The 20,162-nt window shown below is 48.3% G+C and overlaps 1 long non-coding RNA gene across 1 annotated transcript in view; it reads right to left on the minus strand.

The window, feature by feature from the left end:
* The window catches only part of LOC141416926 (uncharacterized), a 129,432-nt gene extending 116,045 nt beyond the window's left edge, over positions 1-13,387 (minus strand). Inside the window, exon 1 of the long non-coding RNA XR_012441561.1 lies at positions 13,079-13,387. This is a non-coding gene — a long non-coding RNA (uncharacterized lncRNA). The remainder of the gene's footprint in view (positions 1-13,078) is intronic.
* Positions 13,388-20,162: the final 6,775 nt, after the last annotated feature.

Consider the following 20,162-nt stretch of genomic DNA (forward strand, 5'->3'; position numbering starts at 1 on the left):
GCCAGTGAGCTCCATCACAAAGATATTTTTCACCAGTTGGCGATATATTTCAGCCAAGGGTGTCCGCGATTTAATATGTGAGTGCTATGGAATCTAAATCAGTCCTGGTGTGTCAGGTGGGGCGGCGATCCGTCAGATCCACGGGTGCCATACCTGGTTCCACGCGTGGTGTGCTGGAATCAGGCTGATGGATCTGGTTTAATGGGTGATCTATTCCTACTTGCATCCAGTAATTATGCTTTAATGCATGATAGATCCTCTCCTGGAGGAGGTGTATTAAATCCCCGAGAGCTGTTTATTTACTTCTCTGCGTTGTGTGTACACACGGCCATTAATAAACATTTTAACGTTTAATGCAGCCACTTGAACATGCCATATATCCCTGACTCTTTCTGAAGTTTAAGGCTGAATGGCACCTCATAAAACACCACTTCATTAAGAATCAACAGCAATAACTCAACCAGAAAAATTTTTTATTGATGAAGGCTGAACAGAGAAATATCAAGTTCACTTATCACTTCTCACAGGGGAACGAGACAATGAAATCTTTATTGGAAAATTCTGTGTGTCAGGAATGCACTTTGTCTTGTGAGGGGAAGTACAGCCAGGAAAATATATGTCCCGATATGAATAATCACCACAAGGAAGCCCTAACCAAACACTCCAGCTCACCATTTTCCAGTGGCTTTGTGTCAAGTGGCTTGGACATATTAGTTCCTTAGTGGCTTCTTGTCATCAGGCAGTCTGATGAGTCTGATGTTCTAGTCCCTTCCAGATGCCCTTGGACACTGAAAGTGTCCTCAAGTGGCCTGTATTCCCCTGGCCCATGCCGAGATGTGCCTAAGTGAGAGGCACCCGTTAGCTGAGGAGGGGAGGGCAGAAGAAGAGCTCCATCATAGATTCAGGTTCTACAATGCCACAGCGACCCCACACGGGGCCCTGGAGTGTGTGTGATGCAATTAGCCGCTGGAGGTGGGCCACCCCAGAAAGGACTGCAGCTGAATGGCTCTGTCATTGAGTCAAATTCTATCACCTCTCCTTCCAACGCTGTGAATCCCAGACCTCTCTTGAAAGGGGGTCAAGATGGTGACCCCCTTTCCTCTACTAAATACACACACACCACTGATGCTAATGAGATCCATGTCAGGAGCCCAACAAGTCTCACTTCATTTGAACTTCACAATTTCCAAAGAGAACCCTATGAAAACTCTCTTTGCAGGAAGGACTTCGGTCAAGCTCAGGAAAAGTAGTGAAGTCAATGAGAGTTTCTATGCACCCCAAAAACTCACCATTCTCATGCTACCGACTCATACAGGACACAGGGTCTGCCTGTCTCCAAAGAGATGTGAGCCTCAACATCCCAGAAGGAAAGGGAAGGGCTCTGGTGTCTTAGTAAATTCCTTGGCTTTCTTTTCTCTTTTTTTTTTTAGTGTTATTTTATTCATATGTGCATACAATGTTTGGGTCATTTCTCCCTCCTTCCCCCACCCCTTCCCTCACCCCTTCCCTCACCCCCCTCCTTGGTTTTCTCGGGTTTTGACTTTCCCGGATTGTCAGCTACCTGGGCCGAAACACCTCCTCCTCCTATGAAGCTGCAAAGCAAGAAGAGACAAAACCCTGCCTGCTTTTCCCCTGGGCCCTGTGCCTGCCAGTGGCACTGTTGGCCTTGAACTACACTCTTTGTAGTTCAAGAGTAGTTCAAGAGCCATCCTGTGCATCACACGGTCCTTCTCAGCATCCCTGACCTCCTCCACTGGACGCCAGTAGCACAATCAAAAATGGCTCCAGAATTGGCAAGTGCCCCTGGGAGGCAGAACTGGCTCGGGATGAGACATGCCACAGGCTGACTGTCTCCTAAGGGAGCATGGTTACAGACAGTGGAAACCAAAAGTGATAATCAGAGGACATGTGAGCAGCATAAACACAACGGCAAGTCTAGGTTTACTTCCTAAGAATCTCATCCAAATCCTCAAAGAACTTCAGCACCATGATTGCTCTGTGGGTGCAGACTCCAGACCTCCTCCTCCTGCTCCGTTTCTTCACACATAGCAACCTTCCCACACTCATGTCCCCAGCGTCAGGAAGGAATGCCATGCCCCAGCTCTCCAAAAAGAACCCCAAGGAAGGGATGGAGGAGGAAGCACCCAATATATTATGTGAAGGATTTCAAAGACATTGCTTTTTAATAACTCAGAATTCCTATCATCTCAATAAAAGACTTTTAATTTCTCCATATTTCTCCATAGTTCTTCCTCTCCAGCTTGGGCATGTGTGCTTTTATATAACTATAGGTCAACCTCAAGCACCTTCCTAGCCTGATTTTCCACATAATCTCACACAATAAGCATCTCCCCAATGCCTGTAATTTTTTAATTAAGATCTACAATAATTGAGTAATAACTTCAGCAACAGCAAATCAGTAAGTCAATTCTTTTTTTTCTTTTTTGCTTTGCTTTGCTTCTTTTTCTTTTCTTTCTTTTTTTTTTTTTTGTTTTTGCAGTGCTGGTGTTTGAACTCAGGGCCTACACCTCGAGCCACTACACCAGCCCTATTTTGTGAAGCGTTTTTTTCGAGATAGGATCTCCTGAATTATTTGCCCAGGCTGGCCTTGAACCACAATCCTCCTGATCTCTGCCTCTTGAGTAGCTAGTATTATAGGTATGAGCCACTGGCATCCAGTTTGTTTGGTTTCTTGAGACAGGGTCTTGTTATGCAGCCCAGGCTGGCCTCAAGCTTGTGATCCTCCTTCCTCAGTCTCCTGACTGCTGGGATTACAGAAGTGCCACACCTCACCCAGTCACAAGCAATTCTTGACTGTCACATGATGCTTTTGTGCTCACTCGAAGTTCACTGTATGACTGGACACAGATGCAAACTCTTGAGTCTTGTGGCCCCTCCTGCAAAGGTGACTTCCAGGATCACTGCAGCAGGGGAGGGGAACACAGAGACTGACACAATGGTTTTACCTGCCTCCTCCTGTGTGACACGTCACTTCTGCTTCTAGCCTGGCCAGAATCTCCTACCATGGGGCTGGGGAAGTCGTCCCTGGATGGGAAAAAGGATTGGACTCCCTGGGCCCTGTGGCTTCTCACTGTAAATGAGCTACTTGTTCCCATTGCTGAATTTTGTTTGCAAAAGCCAAACCTCCATGCTCCAAACTTCCCAATCCATGTAGGGGACTCTTAGTGACCAACTTAAACCATTGATCTCAAGCATTATGGTCACCAGAAGCTTCTGGGGAGAGGGGAGTTTAGCAATCAATATTTCGGAGTGTTCAGAGAGTCTGTTGACCGGCCATGCTGGGGCCACAACGTAAGTCACAAGTGATTTCCAAGGAAACGGCCATTGATGTTCCCAATCTACGATGACCTACAACAAGCTGAGGACTGTGGGTCCTTGCTGGGAGTCTGAGAGATAACCACAAGGGGCCTTGTATTTAAAGCAAGCATCGATTGAGTGCTGAACAGCTAGTATGATGGTGCACACGATTTGAAAATATATGTGATGCAGTCATTATTTATAAAATACAGATTCATTAGATACATTCCTCAAGATACAGTATAGATATGGTTTTACGAACTTTCTTTTTTTTATTTATTTTATTCTATTTTATTTTTATTCATATGGTCATACAATGTTTGGGTCATTTCTCCTCCCTTCCCCCACCCCCCCTCCCTTAGCCACCCCATCCCCTCCCTCTCCCCCCTACATTCCCCCTCTCTCCCCCACCCCCTCAATACCCAGCAGAAACTATTTTGCCCTTATCTCTAATTTTGTTGTAGAGAGAGTATAAGCAATAATAGGAAGGAACAAGGGTTTTGCTGGTTGAGGTAAGGATAGCTATACAGGGCATTGACTCACATTGATTTCCTGTGCGTGGGTGTTACCTTCTAGGTTAATTCTTTTTGATCTAACCTTTTCTCAAGTTCTTGGTCCCCTTCTCCTATTGGCCTCAGTTGCTTTAAAGTATCTGCTTTAGTTTCTCTGCGTTAAGGGCAACAAATGCTATCTAGTTTTTTAGGTGTCTTACCTGTCCTCATATCTTCCTTGTGTGCACTTGCTTTTATCATGTGCTCAAAGTCCAATCCCCTTGTTGTGTTTGCCCTTGCTTTCTTAACATAGACCGTATCAGTCAGGGTCTCAGAAGAATCAAACAGCAAACTCACAGTGAGACAATTAGGGACCAACACCAATAAACTCCTGGGACCTTAACCTGTTACCCATTAAAGTGTGTAATATAACAGGGCATGGTGGTACAATCCTATAATCCCAGCACTTGGGAGATAGAGGCAGGAGGATAGTGAGTCCCAGGCCAACCCAGACTACATAGCAAAACCCTGTCTCAAAACAAAACAATAAACAAAAACATGGTATGTGTTTCTTCTACCTCCACCCCATGCTCCTTCAGCAGCACCTGAAACCCTTCCGCCCTATCATAAGGCCCAGACTCAACCACAAAGCCAGGATGTTTGCACAGCATAATGGCTTGCGCAGCAAGAGGAACTCCGCAATTCCTGGACTAGGTGACCACCCATTGGCTCACTGGCTGCCCGTTAGTCCCCATCCTGCACAAGAAAGAATATATCTTTTGAACCTGTGCCCAGTGATCAGTAGGAAGACACCAGACTTTAGCCCTCCCCAGCAAATTAATAAAGGCTTTCTTTCCTCCCTCTGTTCAAAGAGCAGCCCAGTGCTTCTACTCACCAGTGCTGATGCCCTTCTGCTGGAGTAGGAGCCCCAACTAAAGCCTTGTCTGTGCTCTTGTGCACTGGCTCTGTCTCCTTCTGTCATTTTGTATCAAAAATCCTGTCTTGTCCAGGCACCAGTGGCTCACGCCCATAATCCTAGCTACTTGGGAGGCTGAGATAGGAAGGATCATGGTTCAAGGCCAGCTCAGGCAAATAGTTCTCAAGACCCCATCTTCAAAATCACCAAAGCAAAATAGACTGGAGATGTGGCACAAGGGGTAGATGCTTTGCAAGCACAAAGCCTCGTGTTCAAACCCCAGTCCCACAAAAAAAAAAAAGATTCTGTCCCAGGGAAGAAAAGGGGTGACTGAAGAGTTTAGTGAGAGTCTACTAGTACAGGTATGGGTGGGGCACTGGGAAACAAAGCCAGCAGAGTGTGGAGCCAGCACCCTCCAAGTGTTCCCGTACCAACCAGAAGGGTCTGGGTATCGGGGGGAGAGCTGTTGCCAGACCCCAGGCAGGGCAGAACCATTGTACAGCTAGTTATGGGACACACTTATCAGGAGGCATTTCATCTGCCAAATGTTCTTTCTGCCTCTTTGAGGGTCTCCTTTTTTTAATTTGTGAATATGATGAATTGCACTGGTTTTTAATATTCACCCAACTTCACATTTCTGGGACAAACCCCTATTGGTTGTCCTACTAGTCAGGGTTCTCCAGAGAGAACCAACAGGAAATGGTAAGATGACAGACAGACAGACGATAGGTAGAGAAAGATGTGGAAGATAGATAGATAGATAGATAGATAGATAGATAGATAGATAGATAGATAGATAGATAGATGATGGATGGATGGATACATAGATAGATGGATGGATAGATGGGCAGACAGACAGATCTATGAGTACATAGATAGGAGGTGCGGTGTGGGAATTGGCTCACACCATGGAGAGGTTGAGAAGTTCCTCACTATGCCATCTGTGAGCAGAGAACAAGGAAGTCAGTGGTGTGATTCAGACAGTTCAAAGGCCTGAAAATCCGGACTTCTGACGCCCACAGCCAGGAGAAGATAGACTTCCCAGCTCCTGGGGAAAAGGTAAGTTTGCCTCTCCTCTTCATTCTATACCAGGCAAGGCCACCTGCAATGGGTCTTTACTCAGTGTAGTGATTCAAGTGCTAGTCTCTTCTTGAACCTTCACAGACAATATCCCAGACACATCTCAGCTCTCTGGATGTGCCTTACACCTAAAATTAACCACCAGAGTCAAGATGTGCTATCTTTTCATAATTGTTACATTCAGTTGCTAAAATCTGCTAGGAGTATGTACATCCAAGGTCATGGTAGATGGTCTGTGGTCTTCCTTTCTTGCAATGCCTTTTCTGGTACAGGTATTGGTGTGAAGCTGGGCTTGGAGACCAGAAGTATTTAATCCATTTCAGTTTCCTGAATGAGTTTGTGTAGAACTGGTATTATTTCTTCCCTAAATTCTGGTCAAATTCGCCAATTAAGCTACATTTTCCTTATGTGAAGGGCTGGATTTTCATCTTTATTCTGTGTGTGTGTCTGTGTGTGTGGTGTGAGGGATCAAACCCAGCGCTTTGAGCATGCTAGACAAGTGCTGTAGCACTGAGCTACATCCCCAGCCCTGTGTGAAGGTCTTTAATTACAAATTCAATTCTGTTAATGGAGGAATACTGGTACATCCATGCCCTCTGAACTGAGATCCATAGTTGGCATCTCTGAAAGGAACCTTTGCATCTTGTCTCAATTGTGGAATCTTGGCATGAAGACGTCCATAACATTCCCCTATTGCCCTTCAACGTCTGCTGAACCTGAACCTGTGGGAAGGTCCCTTCTCATCCTGCGTAGTTGGGCCCTATCCCTTTATCCCCTGTTGACCTGCCGGAGATTAACCAATTCCGCTGCTAGCCTCCAAAAACCAACTTTCATTTCATTGGTTTTCTCTATCGTTCAGCTGCTGTGCATTTCATTGGTTTCTGTTCTTTAGAAGAACTCAAACTTTACTCTGAGTTTTATTTTTCTTCTTTTCCTCATGGCTTATGTGCTAGGGGAAAATCACTGTGAAAATGTAACTTCCCCACCATCACAAAAACATTCTCCCATTCGCCCCTCTCATGTGCTCTACTCTCCTCTGCCGACCAGAGCTGTAGCAAAACTCTCTGCTGAGGAGTTTGATGCTTCCTTTCCGATTAAATTTAACATGCTCTGTGACACGCAGCCTCCATCCTCAGAGAGTGTGTCCTCGCCACCCGCCTATAACCTTAAATCTACATTAATTCGAGATTCCATTAAATGTTTGCTATAGGAAACAGTGTGTGGCAGAATATTTGTTACAGAAGGTCATGTCTGTTCTCATGGAGTTACGAGGAGTGTTTGCCCTAGAAAATTGAATTTACTTCCCAACCTCATTATAATTAAGTCAGTAACTTTGACCTAATTATCCCTCGTGAGTAAAGTTGCCTTTATAAAAACTGAGTCAATTCTCACATAAAACATCTTGGAGTGGGGGCTGGCTCTTTCTTAGTACCAGCTAGACAAGTGACATTTCTATGGAGGTCAGGGCGCTAACGTCACAAAACCGTGTGAAACCTGCCTCTTGCAGCATGTAAGCACCTAACAGCACCTCCGCCTCATGGTGACAGCTGGCTTCATTCTTTCTCAGAATGCTCTGAACCCCCACGTGTGGCGGGTCCCAGTACAGTGCAGTGAGTCGAGGCTTAGCAGTGTAGAAGCTCGTCCCTGACTCCCACCCACAGCCAAGTCCCTTGTCATGGCGCTTACCTGACAGGAAGCCAGAAAGTCTCCTCCAGGATGCTTGGGTGCTTCTATTTCACAAAAGGTCTTCTGTTTTCCATGAAGCTTGAGGTTGTACAGATATGGGCAAGAATGGAAAAGGTGAGCGATCAAGCAGGTGCTGCTAACCCAAGGGGACACAGGAGTCACATGGAGAGAAGGCTTGCCCCATTTTGTTCAGTGAGCATCAAGTTGGAGCAGCACCAGCTCGTTCTCCAACACCATTGGCCAGATGTCATCATGGCGCTGTTGCAATGTCTTGATGATGTCAAGATATGCCACTACTGACAGGACAGAAACTCTGGTTTGGGGTGTGATGCAACCCAAACTGACCTCTGTGTTGCTGGAGCAGTGGCCTGCATGTTTGGTTCAGATGTCACCTCATCATAATGCTTCAGTGACATCATCAGGACCCTTGCTTCCAGTCCTTCTTTTCTCTGTGCCTTTGTCCTTCGTCTTCCACCAATCACCATCCCCATCCTCTCCATGGTATTATCGAGCTGTGGTTCTACAGGAAGCCACACACTTTATTTCCTTACCTCTTCCATTTATGGCAAACATTGTAAATTAAAAGTTCCTTGCATTTATAACGAGCCAGGAACTGTTCATGTATAAACTCATTTCGTTCTCACAACAACCTTATAAAGTTGATGTTGTCATGACTATCTCCATTTTCAGAAGGAGAGCATGAGGCACAGAAGAAGTGGGGTTACTCGTGAACATCTCCTGACGGGTAAGACACGGGGCCAGGACCTGATTGCGGTCCTCTCTCCAGAATGCTGACTCTCTATATAACTGTGGGTAATATATTCATTGACATTTTAACACACATCATGACTACACCTAATTGTTGGAATATTATACTAGCTGCTAGCTAGTGGGGAAATGCAGAGAAGCCTGTCAGCAAAGACCTTGGCTGCATTATGTTTCATGGGAATGTCTGTTTGACACTCATGGCCATTCAGGAACACGTCTGTCACATGAAGCCTGAGCAGCCTGTGCTCCCCACCAGTCCTGCCACCAGCTTGCAGGTGGTCTCGGTGGCCTGGGATTTCAAGCTCCAGCTACAGGTTGTCAGAAGGCCCATCTGGTCACTGACATAGCACATGAAATAAGGAGCAACCAAAGCCAGCTTCCAGGCAGGGCCGATTTCACAAAGGTCATCCATCCTGTCTGTCACAACGTCCTTGAGAGGTCAGGACAACCCATCATTTGTCAGGTTGACTAACTACCCACTAACATCCTGAGTGGACAGGTGACAAGCAGGTGTCTGACACCCCGGAAGCCCTTCCCTTTCCCCCCATGTTGAGAGCCCTGTGCTCTCAGCTCTGCCACATCCCCACGGTGACGGTTGTCTCCTTCGAGAAGTCATGAGCTGCTGTGCCAGGAAGTTCCCCGAAGCCGGCTAGGAGACTAGGAGGCAAGCGAGCTCCAGGGGTACACAGTGGCTGCTGTGCGGAAGAAGAAACAAGGGGACAACAGAGAACACCTCAGGCGAGGAAGAAGATGGCACATCTGAATGGAGTCCTCAGCTGACCATGGCAGCTGTCTAAAACACAGATGACCCTTCAGAACGGCCCCCAAAGTGACTGCTCCCTACTTGAGCTAGCCATTAGAGCCAGAGCAGAGGGGGGGCCCTTGAGGAGTCCATCTACAGCCTGGGACTGAGAGCTGAGCCATCTGCTGGGTGACAGTCCTTTAGTGCTGAGGTCCAGATGGGATGTCACATGCCCCACGCATCCTAAGGTGTGACTCATTCACCTTTGGGTTCCCATTACCTGGGCACAAGTGGAATAAATTTCTGTCCTCTTGAATTCACGAAAGGGTGGCCTGTTCTCACCACATCTCCAGGAAAACGTCTTTCTCCTGCTCTCCCGGTGCCCCCTGTGACCAACAGATGGTGTCTGCAGGCCTCTTATCTCCAAGCACCGAGCTGAGAAGGAGCAGAGAGGTTCCGTGGGCTGCCTTCAGCCTCCTCCGGCTGCAGTGCCCGTGGCAAGGAGAACACGCAGATGTCTCTTCTCCAGTCGGCCAGGAAAGGACTGCAGAGCCCAGGGCAATAAGTAGGCAGCCGAGCCACGCCTCAGAAGCCACCACCCCTGCCTCATCTGTGCATAGGACATCAAAGTCACGAGGACATATCCTGCCAAAAACCCAATGGAGATTATTTCCTTTTCAGGAAAAGAGCTTCAATTAAATCTACTGGTCGACTTTAGACCCCTAAGGAGGCGAAGTGAAAAAGGTACGTCTGACATCGCAGTCCGACGCCCTCTGTCAGTGTCCACAGAGGCGAATGCACTGTGCGCTGGCCCTGGGTGCAAAGCCATTGATCGCCTCCTGGAGAAACAAGCCACATCTGGGGCCAGGATGGATGGGGAAAAGGCAGCCCAGGCAGGACACCGTGATTGGTGTGTGTCTGTTGCCGCATCCACGATGCCCTGACTCTGGCAGACCGGGTGTTTGACACAAGCTGTGGTGACCATTCAGAAATGACCTTGCACTCCTAGGAGCACGCCATGTCCTTGGAGTCCCCAGTGTCTCCTCGTCCCTAACACACGTGCATGTACATGCATCTATGTGTGATGTCTGCTCTCAAGCTTCTAGACAAACACCCGAGAGCTTTATCTCTCCGCTCTCCTGCTGGATGAAACTCAAGAGTCGTTTCTCTCCATCATCGTGCTAGTGAGGCGCCCCCCGCCCACTGCCCCTGGCTGATTCCCCAAACTGAGATCACTCCGGTTTAGCACTGGCCAAACCTCCAAGAATTTCTATCCACTATTCACGGTGTAGCCAAGTGCCACGTTTTCACTCTTGTTTCTTTTTTTTTCCCTCCACCCCCTCCCTCTCCCCCTCATCCCCCACCCTCGCTTCCAGGCAGAATCTGTTCTGCCCTTATCTCTAATTTTGTTGGAGAGAAAACAAAAGCAATAATAAGAGAGACAAAGCATTTTTTCCAGTTGAGGTAAGGATAGCTATACAGAGAGATTCCTAGCATTGCTTCCATGTGCCAATGTGTTACATCCCAAGTTAATTCATCTCTTATGAACCTTTTCACTAGTTCCTGATCCCCTTCTCATGTTGAGCTCTGTCACTTTAAGGTTTCTATATTAGCTCCTCTATAGTAGGGACATCAAACACTTTCATGTTTTGGGTTTCCTACTTATCCCCATACTTCCCGTGTCACTCTCGTTTCTTCTCTGAAATTCCACAGCATTTCCAGGCAGATCAGATCCCCTAACCTTGATTCACTTACTACAGTTTCCTTGGTGTACACTGTTTCCCTAATAATATCACAAAATCCCCAGAACAGCTTCAGTGTTTCCTTCAGACTCCCCCAGGGCTTGGCACAATGCTGGGCAGCTCTCAGCCCACATGGTCATCAGCCACCAGCGTCTGGTCAGCAGGTGGGTGACAGTGGTTTAGATCCAGTCAGCACCTTGGGTGGTATGCAAGAAGGGTGGGGTTTCAGGAATCCAGGCATATACACTCCAGTGCAAAGCTGGGGCCAGAAATGCAGAGTGAAGGGACCAGAGCTGGGGAGCAGAGCTACAGACAAGCAGGAGGCTTTGCTGAGCGGTGGAAGGAAGGATTCCCAGATGGCCACACCCAAGCCACAGCACGGGGAACCAAGCAAACACCTGGGCAGCCCAGACAAGACCAGCAGCCCTACCTTCCTTTGTCTCACCTCCTCCCTGCACGCCTTCTGGGATGGGGTCTGTAAGCGACATCAGTCCAGCTCAGGGCACAAACCAGGGAGGGCGACACCCTGGACCCAGGGCCCAACGTTCAATAGCAGATCACTCTTTCCAGCCTCTGGCGTCCACTGTGGGGACCCGTGGTCACATGCCTGACATCCCTGAGGGTCCACCCAGGCAGGGCTTCCCAGTGCACTCACAGATGGCCGGAGCACTGTTAACCATTTCCATCCCTGAGCCCGTGGTCTCCTCCCCACCTGCTGGGGACCACAGTGCAGTCAAAGTCTGATGACAGCTAAGTCCAGAGTCATTGCTATGCCCTCCCCTTCATTGTCACACCTTGTCTCAGTCCCTGCCCCAAAATGCATGTGCCCACTTGCCAAGAATCAGAAGGCCATGGAGACATTTTTTCATCACACAATCAGTAAATCACCACCATCCACAGCCTGGGATGCTGCACCTGGAAGAAAATCTCTGTAAAACCCCATTGTTTCAAGTCCAGGGGTAAGGGTCTCCGCCCTCGAGACATCCTCAGTAAATGACTGACTGTGACCACAATAGCACCTGGAGATGGACTAAATTAGCTCCCTCTTGCTCTTTCACAACAGCCTCATTTAACCACCTTGACTCCAAGACTTTCTCAGAAATCCTCAGCAGCTATCCAACAGATTAAGGATTGGTACCCAGAATATGCAAAGAGCTCAAAAATTAAACAGCAAAAGGACAAACAATCCAATTTAAAAATGGGCAAATGAATTGACAGACAGTCCTCAAAAGTACAAAAAGCTAATAAATACATGAAGAAATATTTATGGGGGAGAGAGGATAAAGGAGAGTGGTGGAGGGGGTGAATTCAAGTGTGATATATTTGATATATTGTAAGAATTTTTATAAACGCCATAATGCACTCCCACCCAGCACAACCATAAAAATAAATAAATATTCAACCTCCTTGGTCATAAAGGAAACGACAATCAAAACTGCACTAAGATTTCATCTCACCCCAGTGAGAAAGCACCAAGAAGAGAAACCACAAATGCCAGCGAGGATGTGGGAAAGGAACGCTCATACACTGTTGGTGGGAATGTAAAGTACTGTGGCCATTACAAAAATCACCATGAAGGTTCCTCAACAGACTAGAAATAGACCTACCTCATGACCCAGGCATAATACTCTCGGGCACATATCCAAGGGAGTGTAAATCAACATACAAGGGAGATCCCTGCACCCATGTTTATTGCAGCTCTGTCCATATAGCCAAGCTGTGGAGCAGCCAAGGTGCCCAACAACTGATGACTGAATAAAGAAAATGGGATACATCTACATATGTATGTATGCATGTATGTAATGTTCAGCCATAAAGAAAAATGAAATTAGGTCATCTTCAAGAAATCCAGTGGAACTGGAGATCACCATGTTGAGTGAGATAAGCCAGCTATCACATGTTCTCACTCGTATGTAGAATCTAGACCTAAAATGATGATAATATCAGTAACTATTAATAATGGGACTTGATTGTAAAAGGGGAACTGCCTGGGTGGATCAGCCAGAGGGGAGGAGAGGGTACTGGGGGCTGTATATATATATATACATATATATATATGAAGATAGCGCGAGACAACCCACCAAACACTGAAATGGGGGGGTTAAGGGAAACAATGGGAGCGAACTTGTCGAAGGCACACTGTACACATCAATGTCATTGTCACAATGAACCCCCCATGCTATTAACATGCTTATAAAAAATAGTTTAAAAAAGTTTTCTCAGATTCACTGCCCACCCTTGTGGCCCTCTCAGTGAGTGAGTGTCCCCTCTCCACCACACCATTGTCATTGTCACTGTGAATCACAGGCGGTGTGCACTGCATCCTCCCTCTCACCTGTGCTCCCAGGTGACACGCTGCAGGGTCTGTTGAAGTGTGAGTTGGCCACCCCAGGCTCTGGCCTCGTCCCTCTGGGTGGCTCAGGGTATTTGGGACCGGCTCTCTGGACATGTGGCCCACAGACAGGTATAGTGTCACTGTGCCAGGTCCGCACCAGACCCTGGGGCTCAGTTCCAAAAGCTTTGGGGGCATCTTGACCCCAAAGGTTAACAGCTTCTCTCACCCAAGTCCCATTTGTTCACGCTACTCCACACGATGAGATTTTAAAACAACCTGAGAGGGTTGACACAGGCCATCTGTCCTCCATCTTTCTTCACAAGTCAGCTCAAAACTGACCTCCGGGAGATGGGCGCTAGATGAGCACTTTCAAGTTTCAAAGTGCAAAGGGCAAACACAACAAGGGGATTGGACTATGAGCACATGATAAAAGCGAGAGCACACAAGGGAGGGGTGAGGATAGGTAAGACACCTAAAAAATTAGCTAGCATCTGTTGCCCTTAACGCAGAGAAACTAAAGCAGATACCTTAAAGCAACTGAGGCCAATAGGAGAAGGGGACCAGGCACTAGAGAAAAGGTGAGATCAAAAAGAATTAACCTAGAAGGTAACACCCACGCACAGGAAATCAATGTGAGTCAATGCCCTGTATAGCTATCCTTATCTCAACCAGCAAAAACCCTTGTCCCTTCCTGTTATTGCTTATACTGTCTCTACAACAAAATTAGAGATAAGGGCAAAATAGTTTCTGCTGGGTATTGAGGGGGGGGAAGGGAGGGGGTGGAGTGGGTGGTAAGGGAGGGGGTGGGGGCAGGGGAGAAATGACCCAAGCCTTGCATGCACATATGAATAAGAAAAGAAAAAGGAAAGAAAAAAAAAAAGTCTCAAAGCGCTCAGCACGGCACCAGGGCTCAGCCTGTCCAGTGACGGTGGCCGGGCGCCCTCTGCCGTCCGGCTCTGGGAAGGCAGGCCTGGAAGCCACTCAGGATGGATAGGCACTGGCCAAGGGCCTGGGGAGGCCACCCTCACGTCCTGACCTGGCTCTCCCTCCTTGCAAACCCAGGGGAGGCAGAGGGCGGGGCAGAGAAGCGTTCTCACCTTCCCGCCCACGAACCTCACAGCTCATTCATGGCCTCTTCGGAGACCCAGAAACTGGGGTCAGCAAGGTTAAGAAAGCTGAGGTTCACAGGATTGGGGAGCAACTGACCCAGGGTGAACGTCCTGGGGACTCGATCCTCGTGCCAGAGCCCGTGTGAGCGATCAACGGGGACAGTGGGTGGAAGGCTCCGGGGTCGAACCAAAGGAAAGCTCCCGTGGTTCCAAGAGGCAGAATACAGTGGGCTGCCCTTGGCCTTGCCGCACATTCAATAAAAGGAAGAGGTGTCACAGAACTTGTGAGAATTAAATGACATTGTGGACAAGGAAGGCATTCTGTCTGTAAGGCACTTACTGTCCATCGTTTTGTTATCACTGATAAGGTCGATGAGGGCTGGAGGCGTGGCTCAAGTGGTAGAGCAACTGCCTTCCAAGCCGAAGCTCTGAGTTCAAACCCCAGTGCCACAACAAATTTTTTTAAATGGATGATTTCATTGTTAGATTATAAAGATTAACCTAGCCAATCAGTAACTGATGCAACTCCAACACACACACACACACACACACACAACTTTTTTACCAAGAAATTTCTCTAAGTCACTCACACAGTGTATCTTTGCAAATACAGTTGCGACATTCAACAAATATAAGGCACCAAGTAAATTTAAATTTAGACACACAATGAATCATTTTGTACTATAAGTATGTCCCATGCAATATCAGAAATGTGCCATAAGTATTGCACGGACATGCCCACGCTAAAATAATTCTTTGTGTTTTATCAGAACTCTAAGATAACTGGGTAATCTGTATTTCGTGTGGCAGCCCTAGGTGCTGATGGGCAATCTCCAAGCCCACAGGGCGCTGGTGTGTGAGCAACAGAGAAGATGCAGGCCCTGGAATGTGGGCAGTGTGCAGAGAGAGAGAGAGAGGACACCCTCAAACACCTGGGAGAAACCAGGATGCACTAAGAGTAAGCAGTGGGGGCCCTGAAGCAATAGGCGTCTTTAGATATTTGACCAGTGTATATTTATCAAGGGTGGGAAGAAATGACTTGATTATTAGTAGACATTTGATACCTCTTTATATTCAAAATAAGTCACTCATCAAATGCCCTGGACATAATGTGGCATTTTACCCTCTCCGCAATTGATGGTGACTTAACTTTTTAGGGATCCACTCTGGCATGAATGACTTACATTTTGTTCCTTATGCTATGTCATGTCATGTCATGTCCTGTCATGTCATGTTATATTGGAGAAACAGAGTTGCTGATTCTGTGCTCCTGGCTTACTCAAATAATATCTAATTGTCTCCATACAGCTCCCTTGTATCATCATCCCCAATTTAAAAATCAGTGAAGCCAGGTGTGGTGGTACACACCTGTAATCCCAGCATGTGGGAGACTGAGGCAGGAAGATCTCCGGTTTGAGGCCTGCCTCGGCTACACAGCAGAACTCTGTCTCAAAACAACAACCAGACCATAAGTAACACTTTTCAATAACATGCACAGGACACTGTGCACATTCCGCCATGCCTATAAAACCATCAAAATATTGGCGAATGTCTATGCTTCCTCAAACGGTTGAGTGATTAAGGCCTGGGCACCAGACTTTAAAAAGTAATTTATTTTTAATGACAAAAATAGTATATATTTATGGGATACGACATATATGTACACATCGTGTAAATCAAGCTAATATGCCTGCCAATTCACACACTTATTTTTTTGTAGAGAGAACATTTAAAATCTCTTTCTTAGCAGCTTTCAAGTGCATGGTTCACGTTTTTGACTGTACCCACCGTGAGCTGTAGGCCTCTTGAACTTCCTTCTGCTCCCTTTGACCGACATGGCTCCGTTCCCCTCCCCCACCCCGAGGCCACCGCTCTCCTCTCTGCTTGTATGGATTCCACTACCTTAGATTCCACAGAAGTGACATCGTGGGGCACTTGTCTTATTTCACTTAGCAGAGTGTCCTCCAGTTTCGTCCACGTGGTCACAAGTGGCAGACTTTGATCCTTTTTTTACAGCTGGCTTTTTAGTGGCCCATCACGGATCTACCTCCCATCTCTCAGCTGACAGACGCCTGGGTGATCTCCAGGCCGTGGCCTCTGTGAACAGTGCTGCAGTGGACATGGCGTCCCTTCCACATACGGGCTTTATTTCCCTTGACGTACGCCCGGTGGTGGCAGTGGTGGATCGTATGCAGCTCTGGGGCGTTGAAGGTAAGGTTGTCTGGCGCCTCCCCAGTGACAGCAGGCCTTGGTAGGGTTGAATGCAGGGACATAGGACCATGGGCGCTGAGGTGTTAGACTCCACACTCGGGGGACAGAGGCTGAACTAAGACCTGAGTGACGGCCTGGGAATCCGGAGTTAGCCCTGCTCTGGTGGCCTGAGCCTGAGCTGCTCCTGCCTGGCCTTCCCATGAAACCCCCAACCGCCCCCATGTGGGAAGAGCAGCACATCCAAGACCACTGCCCACTCCTTCCGGCTGCCCTCAGTCCTTTCCTTCCTTCCACACGTGCAGCAGCTGCACTCCTGTTCCCCAGTGGTCACCAGCCACTGCCCACGAGGTCGGCATGTCCCAGGAACAGTGGATTCTGCATCCCATGTGCGATCTGTGACAGGCCCCTTAACACCGGGTCGGAGCAGGTGATGGGTGTGGTGGGAGGAGGGTGGCAAGGTGGTGGCAGGAGCCCAGCATGGCGGTGTTTCCCCAGCTGTGAGGGTCACAGCCCTCCGCACATTGCCTTTCTGGGCACATCCCTGAAGACATCTCAGCGATGACTGCCTGGGTTCTAAACGCCAGCTCCGATTCCCTTCCTGCCAGAAACGCAGCTTCTGCCCCAATCCACCTTTGCCGCATCCTCTAAGAATGCCTGCCTTACCTGCCTCTGCGATGTGCCGGCCCCGCACGGTCTTCACTGCTTCAAATTGTTGGAATATATTTGCATTTTTCTCGTTAGGAAACATTTAAAAAATCAGTCTCCAGTCCTGGGCTGCTGTTAATTTAAAAGCTCCTCCTCATTCATTAATGGCATCATTTGTTATTTCAGTCATATCCCTTCCCACTATGACTAGTGCACACATCCATGTGTGCACATACACACACATGCACACGCAACCATGCACACGTGTACACACAGCTGTGTGCACGCACAGTAACAGGCAACCCTGGTTTCAAAGTCCTTTTGCTCTCGCACATTCTGGTAAAAACTAATTCTTCCAGGCTAGTGGAGTGGCTCAAGTGGTAGAGCACCTGCCTAGCAAGTGTGAAGCCCTGAGTTCAAACCCCAGTACCACCAAAAACCAAAAATAAATAAATGATTCTTTCAACCACCCAGGGCCACGGTCACTGTAACATCTACCTGACTTCTCGGGTCACTTTAGGAGCATTCGAAAATGGCAGGTAGGTGAAATGGCAGGTATGCGTGTGTGTGTGTGTGTGTGTGTGTGTGTGTGTGTATGTGTGTGTGTGCACGCCCGCACATGCTTCCCAACAGTCTCTTCCTCAACAGAGAAACTGGAGGGGGAAAGAATTTAAGGGAAAAATGGAAGCTTACACCCAATTGGCCCCAATGTTTTAGTATGCTGAAATAAATTGATTTTCCATTAAAAGCCAAAAGGCAACAACGACACTAAATAAAGGCTCTCACTCATGGCCTTGGTCCATGGTAATGTATAGATGCAACAAGACTTCACTGGTTTTGTTGGAGCTGCGCAGAAGAAAAAAATGACAGAATCCAATTCTACCACCACTTAGAATCTCTGAGTGCACCGTTGTAAAGAGTGATTGGTGTTGCACATATGAATAATAAAACAATAAAAAAAAAAAAGAGCGATTGGCCACTTGCTCCGTCCTTTTCCAATCTTCTTGCTCAAATGTGTGCACCGGGCTCTCGAGCTGGGCCTGATCCACCCTTCCATCAATTCTGCATCACGAGCCCCCTGGGTAGACAGCCTCGGTCTGCAGCCTGGCCCACAAGACAGCGTCTGGCTTCTTAGCTTTACCACCCGACTCTCAAGTGACCAGAAGTCCCAGGTCCTCCAGACACACTGCCCAGCCACGAGAGACCACAGGGCCCACCTGGCTTTGAGAGTCCCTGACACTCACATTTGTCCTGTGTGTGGGGTCTTGTCTCTGGTTCAGAGTCACACAGTTTTGGAAACAGCAGTCATGTCTTACATCCCACTGTTCCTGTCACAGAAGCTCAGAATGACACAGGAACGCCTGCCACATGTTAAAACCCACGGCAACACCAGTAGTTTGTGGTGAGCTGAAAGCAGTGCCTTTACCTGTGGTTGTCACATCCCTGTGAGGTGAGCAGATTTCTCTCTTCATTGGGGGAAACTGAGGCTCCTGTGGCTGGTCACGTGAACGAGATTCCTGGGTCTGAACGCTGGGCTGTCTCTCACATGAAGCTGTGAGTCCTGCCAGCACTGAGCCCCCTTGCCGGTAGCTTCTAGTACATTCTGCAGAATGAGAAGCAACCAGACACCGGCCAAGATGTGTCTTTGGCTTCCTCAGCCCCTCCACCCCTCTGTGGTCTCTTTTGTCCCCTCCACCCTCCCATGCAGCTCTCCTTATCCTTCTAGGGAAGGAACATCCGTCATTTGTCACTTCACCACTTCAATGAGCTGTAGATATTTGCATAGCGTGAGACATTTCTCACTGTAAAATTTAAAACTGCGATCTAATCCAAATTCAGTGACTCCAGAGTAGGTAGCAATACTGGGTCATTAATTTGTGGGGTGGTAAAGGAGGTCGGGGTGCCTGGCACCCTCATGCTTCTCCTGAACCTCCCTGGCCCTCTCCTGTCGTACCTGTGCCCTCACGCCATTAATCCCCACGCTGGATTTGAACACGGCAGTGAACACACCCCAGTGGCTTGAGCACATGGCTCTGCCCCCCATTCCAGTCCCTTCTGGGAGCATCTGCTCAGTTCACTGTCCACAGGAGTACCCAGGCGAGCCTCTCAGCCTTTCTGGATCTTACCTGTAAGTCTTTGCTGGAAGAATCGAGCCCCAGGAACTCTGGCTCCGTCCAAGTTTCTCAAATTCCAGCACGCACACAGATCCCCCCTTGGCCTGGTCAAATGCAGAGTCAGATTCAGTGGGACCGGAGCGCCTGAGCTTCCACCCTGTCCCCAGGAGCTGTCCACCCGCAGAGCCACGGAGCACACGTGAGTAACAAGGGCCCGTCATCCACAGATAAGAGGCAGCTGCCTTATTCGGGGCATCACAACCCAAAGCTCTGGAACATGGGTCCTTTTCCTCCCCATCTTTCAGGACCTTCTGCTACTACAGCCCTATAAGGTTAAGGGACCAGTGTGAACTGGATGGTCTCAGACCACTGTGGCTCCAGCCACCCTGTCTCACTGGTCAGAAGCCCCTGATCCCTACCCAGCACAGACAGTGAGGACGACTCCACACCAGCCTGGCGAGGACTGGGGCTGCTGTGGGTTGAACTGTGCCCCCACCAAGGTGTGCTGAAGTTCTTACCCCAGTGCCTGAGAATGGGATCATATTTGAAAGTATGGTCGTTGCAAGACAAAAGGCAGGACAAGGTCATACTGCAGTAGAGTGACCTTCCTCAGTGTGATGTATCCTTACAAGAAAAGAAGTGGATGGGAGAAGGGAAGCACAGGTGCAGACAGCCATGTGAGGACAGAGACAGAGGCAGGGGTGACAACTCTATGGATGGGGGATGCCAGGAATGCCAGCCAGCAAAGGCCAGGAGTCAACACTCCGATTTCAGACTGCTGCCTCCAGAGCTGAGGGAGCATCATGTTGTAGTGTTTTGTTGTTGTTTGGCAGTACTGGGGTTTGAACTCAGGGCTCCTCACACTTGCTAGCCAGGCATACCACTTAAGCCACACTCTCAGCCTTTTTCCACTTTTAGCTGTTTTTCAAAAACAGTCTCTTGGTTTTGCCCAGGGCCAGCCTTGAACAGCGATCCTCCCCATCTCTGCCTCCCAAGTAGCTGGGA

The sequence above is a fragment of the Castor canadensis genome, chromosome 2 (assembly GCF_047511655.1).
Source record: "Castor canadensis chromosome 2, mCasCan1.hap1v2, whole genome shotgun sequence".
In the NCBI taxonomy this organism is placed as follows: domain Eukaryota; kingdom Metazoa; phylum Chordata; class Mammalia; order Rodentia; family Castoridae; genus Castor; species Castor canadensis.